Raw genomic sequence first — 13482 nt, forward strand, 5'->3', positions numbered from 1 at the left:
ATACAGTTCCAGTCACACAAGTAAAGCTGGAGGTCTGCTAGTAATCCCTGTAGCTACTCTTATGCTGTACCGCACTTTTAAGTGTGTGTTAAAAGATTAATTTTATGTTATATTCTTAACAAAATAGAATATGCTTAAAGATTTTTTAAAAGCATAAGCATTAGACATCAATTGCCAAGGATCTTCTCACTTATTCCGTTGGACAATTCCGGGGTAACACTGAGTCAGGGTGAGGAAGATTCCCTGGAGCACACATCCTGATTGGGAGACAAATAAAGCTGAGCAGAAATGCGTGCACGAGGCCACGAGCTGATGGGAAAAGCACTCTGCGTGGCGACATTGAGGTAAGCAAGCCAAAACTACGTTATTTGAAAACGTGCAAGTCCCTCATCACTTTGGCCAGTCTCAAGTAGCAGTTTTGCTTCTAAGTATATCTGAAACTATTTTTCACCTTACAGTGTTTTATTTTCACTTTTATTCTTGTTATCATGGCAGTGCTGGGTATTGAACCTAGCAGCTTGCAAAGGTCCACAAGCAGGCCACCGTTAATACATACCAAGTTCATGTATTTTATGCTCTTTTGTTAAGAACCAGGTACAGTCTTAAAAACAACCTTGCCCCCTGGTGCACTAAATCTCACTCTCTCTCTCAAAAAAAAAAAAAAAAAAAAAAAAAAAACCAGAAAGAAAACAAACAAAAAATACACAATCTTAAGAACATGGGAAAATTGTGTTAAAAATAATTTACTCATAAGAGTAACTGAAAACAGTAGGTCTTGATTTAAATTAATGTAAAAATTATTGCAGATTATTTACTTGTATTTTAAAGGCATTTCTAACTTTCTACCATATATGAATAGGAAATAATGGACTAAGCAATATGAAATACAAATAGTTAATTATATTTTTAAAAATTAATTCTTTTCGGGCTGGAGAGATGGCTGAGCAGTTAAGCGCTTGCCTGTGAAGCCTAAGGGCCCCGGTTCAAGGCTCGGTTCCCCAGGTCCCACGTTAGCCAGATGCACAAGGGGGCGCACGCGTCTGGAGTTCGTTTGCAGAGGCTGGAAGCCCTGGCGCGCCCATTCTCTCTCTCTCCCTCTATCTGTCTTTCTCTCTGTGTCTGTCGCTCTCAAATAAATAAATTAATTAATTAATTCTTTTCTAATTTTAGTGATCTGATCAAACTAGAAAGACTTTGACTGTGTTTTATTTACCTATTATCATAATCTTATTAACTGTGGAAGAATTGTATTTCAAAATATCAGGTTGCTTTCCACACTTGATAAGACACTAAGAGTAAATGGAAACTGACCATGCTTTGCAGAACCTGATGGAGATGCACAGGTCAGAAGAGGCTTTGTAATAACTCCCATGAAGCAATATGATGCTTTTATTATCTTTAAGAGTTAAAGAAACAGATACACGAAAGGAATCAGGTGCAATACCAACTGATGACCCAAAACAAATATTTAAACATGAGTATGCCTTTGTAGCTTAAAGATGCAATGTGAGATGAATTAAAATATTAAATAAAGTGACTGGAGGCCCCCAAAGCACAGATTCTTGAGACACTTTCCCCCAAGTCAGAGAACAAGGGGTACATCTTCCAAGTCCCTTTCCCTGAAACATCCTTCTGCACTACTGGACAGATGCTAAACTGGCAGTAAAAAGTAACTGGGCTAATGCAACAAAAATGGTTTAATATGTTTGATCACTGCCAGATTCTTAACCAATATTTCTTTTTCAAAGAATACTTTAAAAGGAAATTGGATAGCATCAAAAAATATTTTTAGCACTTACAGAGTCATCTATATTACCTTTCACCAACTTCTATCTCTTCCCTTCACTACTTCAATATCATAAAATACACACCCCTAATCAAAGTCACTGGTCCATCCATGCAGAAGAGGAAATGTGTGTGCTTTACAGATGTGTTTCTCTTTTGGGATTTGAATCATCCAAACAGTCTGAGTTAATTATGTCAACTGATGTAATCCAATTCCTCTGAAAAGAATAGCTGTCTGGCCATGAATAATTCTGAATGACTATTTAAACCTTTTCTTACTGCCCTGAATAGAGTCTGAAATTAAGAGGTTTCTTTTTTTTTTTAACCTTCAGAAAACAGTCTATCAATTCAACATTTTTTTTTGTTTGCTTTTTAAAAAGGGTCTCACTCTAGCCCAGGCTGACCTAGAATTCACTATGTAGTCTCAGACTGGCCTCGAACTCACAGCAATCCACCTATCTCTGCCTCCTGAGTGCTGGGATTAAATGCCAGGCAGAGAGAACAGGAATGAGCATGTCAGGGCCTTTAGCAGCTGGAAATGAACTCCAGATGTATGCAACACTTTGTGCATCTGGCTTTGCATGGGTAATGGGGACACTGAACTTGGGTCATTAGGCTTTGCAGGCAAATGCCTTAACTGCTTAACTATCTCCAGCACTCAAATCGATATTTCTGTATTCACTCATAGTTTCTCCATACATTTTTTTTTTCACAGCTGAACCTCTAACATAATTTTATAAGCATAAAAACATGAAACTTTCATTATAAATATAGGATAACACTAGCCAGCCAAAGAATCAGTAAATCACACTCAGTGAACAGAACCAGCATAACTAAGCATGATGCTATAAACCTTAGCATAGTCTCCACCAGGTAAAGCCAGTTCTGTAAAGGCGGGCTCCTCTAGTAATTTCCTCATAATGGGTAAGTGGCCTTAGTGGCTCTTCTGTGCCTGAGGGTCCTGTCAGCTCCATGGAACTATAGTCTGCTGCACAGATGGTAGGGTGATTGTTTGGAAAATAATTTCTTGCATGGATAGCCCTCTGCAACCAACAAAAGCAAAATCCATTCACACTTTTGCATTTACATGCTGAGAAAAGTCTCTAACATTTCAAGGGTTTATGATATTAGCAACATGTTTTTGCATGGTGGAGTCAAGCCACTGCCTAAAACATTTTACCCATGATCAGACTGGAAAATTATAGCAATGGCCTGAATACTAAACAAAGGAAACAACATCATTAAAATACAGTAATTTCATAATTCTGTCCACAAAAACAAATGTATTTGTACAGTGTGCCAAATGAAATTCTGTCCTATGGGCAAAAAACTTGGTGAAAGTGAATATGACTATAAACTAGTAAAGACATGACACTCATCTTTTAATTCTGATTTTAGAATAAGGTTGAATCATCAAAGTGCTTGGAAATTCAATTAAAGCTGACAGTGCACTCTTAACTTATCTTCTTACAATGAAAACAATGTCATTCAGCAAGCTAGGTGGAAGAATCAACATAGCATTTTATGTTTTTAGTATCCTAACAATACTGAATTATAAAGAGCCTCTTCCACTAAAAGATGTCCTAGCCGGGGAGTGGAATCAAATGCTACCACACACAGTAATGGCTTCACTAATGCAATAAACATGTCCTGAATTCCTATGGACCATAGGACAATATGTCAGGGAATAGGGAATAAATGTCCTACTAAGCAAAAACACTGGAAAGTGACCAGAGTTTGGATACTGGAGGGGCTCTTCATTAGGGTATCTCAGCCGGAGATCCATGCTGAATCGTGTCGTGGTTTGAGTGTGAGCTGTCCCCCACAAGGTCGTGTGTTTCATTACTTAGGTTCCAGCTGGTGATGCTGTTTTGGGAGGTTGTAGAACTTCTAGGAGGTGACGTCTAGCTGGAAATGGGTGACGGGCTGGAGAGGGTTATGGGTTGTAGCTCAACCCTGAACACCCTGCTTCCTGATGTGCGAAGATGAGACCGAGCCCCTGACTCTCCGCTGCCGCAGACAGGAGCGAATCCCACCACCACGCCTTCCTCCACCATGGCAGAGGGCATCCCCTGAAACACGAGCCAGAATGCGCGCCTCCTCCCTTACGGTTTGCTTTTTTCAGGGACTTGGTTAGAGTAATAAGAAAAGCAGACAGGACAGCAGAAGGGGCTCTTGTGGGTCATGTCTAGCATACCTTTCTATCTCGCTTCATAGATTGTCTTGTCATGTCCTACTATCAATTGGTCACCATGTCTGTGAGCAGTTCGAAGCTGAGGAGATTTAGAGCTCTTCAGGGATGGCTTAGGAATGGCACTTTCAGAGCACTGGATAAATATTTTGCCACCACGATCATCCAGACAAAACAAGTAGCTCGGTTGCTCTGAATGGTGAAGGTTCCTAGTTATGTTGACATAGTTTTGCTGTGCACGCGCACACACACGCGTGCGCGCACACACACACAATACCTGGCAATATCTCTCAACAAGGACTTCTCATCCCTTCTGATCCACATCTGAATTTCAAACAGGAAGACGGGGAGGCCATGAGCAGCTCCACCAACATCCCTACTTTCACACAACATTCTTTGTGTTTTCAGGGAAACATGCAGTACTGTGAATCAGTTCCAATAAAGTCAGCGATGCCTGTTGGTTATCTTTAAATTGGAGCAAAAATAACATTCCTGGAAGTCCACTATTGACCTTAGAATTCAACCTACACAAGCTAGAAAGACGAGTCTATGCCTATTCTACATGTGAATAAGAGCTTTAGTGATAACAAGCTGTACCACTACACTCTTATAGTTTCTTTTTTGTTTGTTTGTTTTATTCTTATTTGTTTGAGAGAGACAGACAGAGAGGGAAACAGGCAGAGAGAGAGAGAGAGAGAGAGAGAGAGAGAGAGAGAATGGGCGCACCTGGGCTTCCAGCCACTGCAAATGAACTTCAGATGCATGCGCCCCCTTGTGCATCTGGCTAACATGGGTCCTGGGGAATCGAGCCTCAAACCGGGGTCCTTAGGCTTCACAGGCAAGTGCTTAACCACTAAGCTATCTCTCCAGCCCTCTTACAGTTTCTTATGGAGCTAAATTTTTCCACATTCTTTCTAAGTCAAGAAATAACTACCAAGTAGTCCATAAATGGATTCTAATTTGTATAGTTTACTTTGAAGCTCATCCAACTAAACAAAAGGCTATCAAAATGTGTTTTCTCTCTCTCAAATAAATAAATAAAACCATAAACTGTGTTTAATGTGACTAGAAAATTTGCTTCCAGGAAAGTTACATCTAACTCCAGTTTGTGAAAACATATCCTGGAAATATTTGCATATCAAGTCAATTTATTGAAATGTCTCCTGTCTGCCCATACTAGTTCAGAATATTTTCAACATTTAGTAGCTCCTAGAGTTTTTTGTTCAATGCAACCTCTCTTTTTATTTTCTCTAAAGTAACTTCTATCAATGTATCTTGTACCATACCCCCTCACAATTGTCACTGTGTATCAACTGATTTGCTGAAAGAAATCTTTGAAGTCAGGGTTCATTGCAATCAGTGGTACTACTTTTTTCATCATCAGAACAAATCAATATTAAAGTTTACTATCAGCTGTTTTACAATCATATTTAACACTAGCAGAACTCATTAAACTATCAGATGCTTGAAAAAATACAATATTTATCTGGTGGTGATGATGTTGTAGATAGCCGTGTGTGTGCGTGTATGTGTACTGTGTGTGGTACACATACATGTGTTTGCCCCGTGCACACAGAGAGGACAATGCCAGGCATCTTCCTTTGTTACACCTCCACGTTATTTCTTTGAAATGGAGTCTCTTGTTGAACCTGAAACTGTCGTTTTTTGTTGATGTCGTTGTTTCGGTTTGTTTGTTTTATTAGCCTGGCTAACCAGGGAGCCTTAGCAATTCTCCTGCCTCTGCTCCCTAAGGACTAAGGATACAGGCATGCGTGACCATGGCCAGCATTTTTACATCGTGGTTAAACTCAGTTCCTCTCTGGCTTTCATGCTGTGCAGCAAACCCTCTTACCTGCTGAGCCATCACCCCAGCCCCATAAAATGACCTTTTGATAATGAGTTATTTTTTATAAAAATTATTTTGGAAGGTGTGAGTTGATAGAGAGTTCACTGGGTTCACTTAGATCACCATTTAATGGGAATTTCTTGATAGACAACTTTAAATCTCAATGCAGGTAGCTCAGTCTCTCACAGGCAGCATTTCCATGTTTATGTGTTTATATTACTATAAACCCACTAAAGATCATAGCCTTAAGTTTACTTATCTGACATTGAATAAATGATAAGTATTGAAATATTTTAAAAGTATTGTAATGGAGGACATATTCAAGTGGCAAATCCTGAAAAAAGAGACCTTTCTTGCCAAATTACCAGACCTACTTTTTCTGCCTTTGGCTATTATTTCCAAAGGATAGGTCAAAGGCCATTCTGGTTCCCCTTTATTCTACTTACACTTAGTTTGTTATATCCATTTATATTCCCTATAATAAACTGTTGTATACATGCACTCTACTTCTTTATTTTAGTGATGGCCTTTAAAACTTTTTTTAACTCTCATAACTGCAGTCTAAACTCAATGAAAATGTATATTGATATTTAACAACTATTTACAAGTCTTAGAACATTTTAAGCCCCATCATCCCCCTCCCAGGTTACATACATTTAATTTAGTTTATCTTTTTTAGGCCCATAGATTTAAGATTACCTATTTTATTTTCATAAATGAAAGACATTTTAAAATCGCAATTTTAGTTCAGTGTTTCAGCTATCTTTGCCAACTTTGTGGCATTAAGGTCGTCTTTCAGAGCTTAGACAAAAATGTTTGGCCTTCTCTGCTAGCTGTCCAACATTGCTAACTGTCCTTTGGTCCTCATTCTTATCTATGAGGAAATTGCTTTAAGCTTTGTTCTCTCTATAAACCAAATCAATGGTTTTGTGCTTTCCTAATTATTTTTATAATATGAATAATGACTAAATATCATAATATATCAACAAGCTGCGGTTCATGGAACTATACTGCAGACACTGGTGGCCTCTTTCCCTATTTCTGTCCTTCCCATGATAGTAAGGGTTTTTAAATATATATATATTGATGACTAATGCTCCCCACTGAATTACTTCTGTTTCATGTTTGGGTTCATTCCAATAGTTTTTCCCTCACCACTCCTCTGTAGCAGCTTTAATGAAGGTCACAAAAACCTCCCCCTTACTAATGCTGAGTTTAGGAGCTATTAGCTAGACTTACAACGTCTGCCACCTGCCCCTGGATAGCACTAAGCATGCTTCGTTTTATTTTTTCTAGCTAGTACTTTTCAGATGTTTTCACTACTTATTCCTCATGTCCCTAACTGCTAATGCTATGTTTTAAAGTTTTTCATGCACTTTATCTCATATACTTTATACAAGAACCCAGATATTAGGTGTTATAAACCTAACTAATAAATGTCAGCAAATGATTTTGGAGCCCTTTGGGAAACATTTGGTCATCAGTTTATTGGTAACAATTTTTTCCAGGCAACATGACCTCCTCAACGCTAGGCATGTTTGATGCGTGCATCAGAAAAAAAACTCTCAAGCATGACTCTTGTGGCTTTCACTACATGCTGAGATGCTATCAGGCCAGGCATGAGCAGGGAAGGGACAAAAAAGTGTGTGGGTTGCATATTGCAAGACTAAGTGCAATCAACAGCAGTGAATGAACCCAAATTAGTAACAAAACAGGAGGGGGATTGGAAAGATGGCTTCCCGCTCAAGCATGAGGGCCTGAGGGGGATTGAGACTGCCCAAGTTCAAATCCCTAGAGCCCACATAAATGCCAACTGCGACCATGTGCACCTGCAGCCGCAGTCACGTGAGGAGCAGAGACTATAGAATTGCTGGGGTTCACAAATGGAAAGCTCCAGGATCAGTAAGAGACCATTGCAAAGAAAAAGCAGATAGGTGAGTGATGGACGTTCTCCTCTAGGCACTGCAAGCAAAATCATGGGCACCACAGGCAGCCGCACAGTGTCGCATCTGCACATACGTGCACACTGCACACACGTACACACCGCACACAAACACATCACATATAGTATGGGGACACCCACACAGTGAAACAGGTGGCGTCTTTAGTGTTATTCAATAAGAATCTTATCACCAATTCATCCAGTCATTAGTTAGTTAAATAAATGTTGTTGTCCATTTGCAGGCACTCTTTCAGGTGTTGGGCATGTAGTTGTGAAAACACACACACACACACACACACACACACGCCTGGCTGCATAAAACTTACATTATGATGGGGGAGACAGAAAGTAAATAAGTAACATATTTCATGTATGAGTCATTGCAAGCAAGGGCGGTAGTAACAGTATACATGAGAGAGGGGAAGCATGTCTAGGGTGGTTAAGACAGGACTTCATACGTATGTGGAAGTAAAGAATTGAAGGGAGAGGAGGATCTTACTGATGATTTCAGGTCCCCAAAGCATACTGGCTAGCACAAGCCAGATCCCAGAGTACTTCTAAATAAATGAACTATTAAATCAATGGGCAAAGGCTGATTGTCTGCAAGCCCTTTCATAGCAGAATCATAAAAAGCATTTCCTACACAACGAAGTCATCTGGCTTTGATTTTTCACTTGTACTTTTTGATAATTCAACGGTCACAAAGAGAAGACAGCAATAATTCTCTGGCCACCACAGCCGCTGTTGAAGTGTCTCCTGGTGTGGTTGCAATTGTCTTAAAGAAAGCTTGAAAAGGCTGTGTCAGGAGTGCCCGTGGGCTGCAGGTGAACAGTGTGGGACAAAAGGGATGGGATTCCACAGTACTCCTTTAATTGCCTTTGAGATTCTTGCAGCAATATTCTGTCGTGATTTGGGCTGTAGTCCCTGGAGAGTTGATAGAGAGAGCAGAGAAGAGGATTTTAAGAGATTCTATAGACTCTGCAGGAAAAAAAATAATCTAGTTCATAAATGCCATCTGGAAAGGGTGAAACCAGGATCTCCAACAAGGTTCAGAGTGTCCTTTAATGCGGTCAAAGTTTTTCTTTAATGGTTTATTCAAGGTTTCTCCAGTTCAACTAATATTTTTTAACATTTTATTATTTTATTAATTAATTTATTTATTTGAGAGAGGAGAGAGAAAATGGGCACACCAGAACCTCCAGCAGCTGCAAATGAGCTCCAGACTCATGTGCCACCTTGTGCATCTGGCTTACGTGGGTCCTGAGGAATCAAACTGGGGTCCTTTGGCTTTGCAGGCAAATGTCTTAACTGCTAAGCCATCTCTCCAGCCCTTAAGTTCAAGGGTTTTTGTTTCTTTCTTTTTTTTTTTTTTTTTTTTAAGACAGCCTTGGCTTCCCAACAGAAACTGACATATGCATCACTGGCATTCTTGGTCTCTGTCTCTAGCTTAATGCTCAGCGGGCCCTCCTTTTTCTCTAAAATAATAGAAAATGGAAAAAATAAGATAACTGCTATGACTACCTCTCTAATAGCAACAGCCATTAGGGAACTGCCTTCCAATTCTTACAAACTATGGTTTTCAAATGAACTTAAATCAAACAAACCTACCAAAGTGCAACTGATTTAGATTTTCCTATGACACTGACTCAGTGTGAAGACTCAGCAATGAAGGGTGATTGAATGAAAAGTCAATAATCCCAAACAGGACAAAAGTTACTAGGTTGGCTATATGCCTTCCTAGAGCTTTTCCCTCGCCTGTAGAGATTAAATTCTTCCTGAACTAGACAGGAGATGAATCAGAAATGTCCTAAATACCAATTTATAGGTCATCCTCCTTCTTCACATTAGTCATAGAGTTGAATAAGATACCATCCTCCTTATTCCATAAAATATCCTCATTCTCATAGTAACTCGCCTTTACCATATTTCATCCCCACATTCATACTCCTGACTCCTCAAGAACTGAATGAAAAGTAAATGGGAATAGCAAGGAGTGGTGCCTTGGCTAAGGCACTCATCAGTCCAAAAGTCAGTTTGTGGTGACCAGCACCTGCCTTCTTCGTTCCCTTAGTCATGAAACCCAGATTTCTGTCAACAAAGTATAGTCCATAGATAATATTTATGCTCACCTTATTGTGTTAAAAACATATTGAAAACTTTTTTAGAGTCTTTAATGCCAGAAATTGGGAGGCAGAGGTAGGAGTATCAGCTTGTGTTCAAGGCCAGCCTGAGACTACTTAGTGAATTCCAGGCCAGCTTGGGCTAGAGTGAGACCCTACCTTGAAAAACAAAAACCATGTTAAACTTTTTTTGAGAGATATACTTGGCCTTCTGTTTCAGAGGACTCTGTCTCTGAGAATTCAAACAACTCATAAATCAAAACTAATCAGAAAGATAAAATTGTATTTGTCCTGAACATTTGTAGACCTTTCCACTGTCCATATTCTACAGACTATACAGAACACTGCTATTTATTTGTTGTTTTTATCATATAAAACAGCATAAGCAATCTGGCGATTTAGGTACAGATAAGGATTTTGTTGTCTACACGTTTTGAAATCAATCATAAAATACCAAGGACAATACTACATGATCATAAAACTAAGATAATCAAAATTATACAAACACTTCAATCTGGCTATATTAAGAATTGCAATTCATTACTAAATGTTCTGGAACAAAATTTAGCTCTGTTAATATACTCATTTAGGGATTAATTTACATATACTCCAAAAATATATTTTTTATTATTATTAAGAACATATTTCATATGACTACATCATGTGTTGGCACTATCTTTATCTTCCCTTCTGCATCCATTCCCATAGAGGACCTTCCTCAGTGGGGCCACTGGTATTCTCCACAGGGCTCTGGGTTAGGCATTGATTGCATAGGCAGCCATCAGTTATTGGGGGTGAGGCGATGCCTTTGGGCATGATGTTCCAACCTGTGGTTCTTAAAATCTTTCTGCCCCACCCCTGTTACGCTAAATTCCCGGAACCTTGGTGGGTGTGCGTGTGTTATTGTTATTTTTAATTTTATTTAAGACAGAGAGGTAGATAGACAGAATGGGCATGCCAGGGCCTCTAGCCACTGCAAATGAACTCCAGATGCTTGTTCCACCTTGTGCATTTGGCTTACACGGGTACAGGGGAATCAAACCTAGATCCTTAGGCTCCACAGGCAAGCATCTTAACCACTAAGCCATCTCTCAGCCCTGGTTGGGTGTGTTTTAAGTCTACTTCACTGATGAGCTCTTAGGAGCTTCTGGATTTCTGCTTTGGTAGGTATTGAGTATCCTCAGCATCTGTCTCTTTCACCCTAGTGCTGATTACCAGGTTCACCATGGAAGCAGCACTTTTGCTCATGTCCCCAATTACTCTGTGGTTTCACCTGGGCCATGGCCAAAATCTTCTTGGGTCTCACTACCTTCTGAAAAAGAAAAACAAAATTCTGGGAGAGCACCCTCTGGCACAGGGGATCCTCCCCAAAGTATAATTTATGCATACAAAAATAAGATACTAGGTAGTACATCAGTTCTATATTTAGAAAAGTTTTCCTGCAAATCGCCATCAGATAGAAATGATTTTATGCTGGCTGGATTGGTCTTACATACTTGAAGATCAGAAACTGTGCCTCTTTGTGCCACATGTTGCTTCTTTCACCCTCTTGGGCACCCTCTCCCAAATATGTGGAAGTTGTCATATTTATCCTGATGGTCCTCATTTTCTCCCATTTAAGCAGTCATGAAGACACACTAAACAGAAAGAAGTCAGAGCCTGAACAATAAAGCCAAAGTTCGTACAAAATTACGTTCTTTTCATCTTACAAACTAGGTGAAGTCATAAAAACATTTTGAAACATAGAAGTTGGACTGTTTACTATTTTATACTTGGTGTTTAGATTGTGATGTTGATGTATTTGTCTGAAAATAATATTTTCATGGTGGAATGGAGGAAATGGTGTGTGGAGAGCAAATGATTTAGAGATAATTTGCCAGAACTCCTCCAAAGAGTATATGTGTGTTTTCCCAGGTCTGCCTTTAACTGACTTTGTGATCTTGGGACATATGTTCACTGGATTCTTGACATTAAAATGTCAATGTAAGTGGTCCATCCAGATTCTATCCAGTGTTGTTCTCAGCTGCAGTGGAAGTTAAATTCTTCCACGTTATTCTTTAATGAGTTGACTTTGGAAGAATTAACAGAACTGAAAACAGCCAGGTTTCTACATCCACCTTGCTCCGAACATGCCAAGATTCTGAATCATGTTCATACGCCTGGTTCCTTCTAGAGAAAAAGTTTCTGTGCTGAGGTCCCCAGGGCACCCTCGTGGATATGAGCATGACAGGACCTGGAACGATTGCTTGGCCCACAGGTAGTAGCCCAGACTCAATAAGCATGATGCCTGGAAATAGTGAATTCGAGGAGAGAAGAAGGTGTTTACCACAGAACTTGGAAGTACGCAGTTGTCAGCAGCGGCAAAGCTGGAGCTGCCATTCTGGGTTGTTTGTGAACTCGGGAAAGTTGCATCAGATTTACCCAGAGACCAGGGAAGCTTACTTCTCATTACTAGTCTCATATTCATTACTCTTTTGTTTGATTTGAAAAAGTAAAAAACAAAAGGTCTGGAACTCTTGGAGATAGATGTTAGATGATTTCAAAAGGGCAATTTGTTTTCTACTCAAGATAATATTTAAAAGTAAAGGAGTTTTAGTTTCAAAAGTTCTGTGGTTTGACACAGTTCTCTGAAATGAGATTTCCCTCCATAACTTTGTCAGAATTTTGAATCCCCCTGGAGAGGTCCCTGTCTTGGGAGGGGTGAACATGGACCTGGGAAGTGCTTTTATTGAGATAGTGTCTCTCCCTCATCTACACTTGAGGTCATCAACAGAAGTTTTTTCCATTACAACTTTTCTTGCCCCATCTTCACTTTGTAGTAGAGAAAGTACAAAGGAGTGATTCAAACATTCTTATGATGAGATGTAAACGTGCTCATTACAATCTTCCCCCATTTCCTACTGTGATTTGTATGATCATGTGATCTGAATCACAATCAAAGAGACTGGTTAAAACAGCTCTGAAAATCAATAATCTAGGTACTGTATATTGAATAAAAATCAGAGTCGTGGAACTAGATGGTCTTTAAGGAAGTAAATTGACTCAGCCCTTTGCCTATGAGTTTATGCCATACATAATAGACGGCCACAATTCCTACAGAGGCTGCTCCATGGAATGTGAAAACTCCTAGAGTCATGGAAGTGGGCTGCAGAGTAATGATAAGGAAGGACATTGAACAGAGCTTTCCAGAGGTTAGGCCCTTTTCCCCTTCCTCACTCATCACATTCAGTCCAGGTCGACTTCTGGTTGACCTATTGCAACTCTATGGCTCTTGTCACACGATTCCAGAGCCTTCTCTGCTAGGATTCTAAGAAGGTAATGGCAGCTTTCAGAAGTACTCTTTATGGGAAAAGAACTTCCATCAGAGCTGGAGAGATGGCTCAGTGGGAAAAGCACCTGCAGCTCAACCCTGTGCCCAGGTTCAGTCCTCAGCCCCACATTTAAAATAACAAGGAAGCTGTGGTAGGCTTCTGTAATCCCAGAACTGGGCTCATAGGATGGGAGGTGGGAACACGGAATTTCCTAGCAGTTCATGGCCGGCACAGCAGAATGAACTGCAGAGGTGGAGTGAGGAGGAGAGGAGCTGTCGCAAGTTAGG

The sequence above is a fragment of the Jaculus jaculus genome, chromosome 14 (genome assembly GCF_020740685.1).
Source record: "Jaculus jaculus isolate mJacJac1 chromosome 14, mJacJac1.mat.Y.cur, whole genome shotgun sequence".
Classification (NCBI taxonomy): Eukaryota; Metazoa; Chordata; class Mammalia; order Rodentia; family Dipodidae; genus Jaculus; species Jaculus jaculus.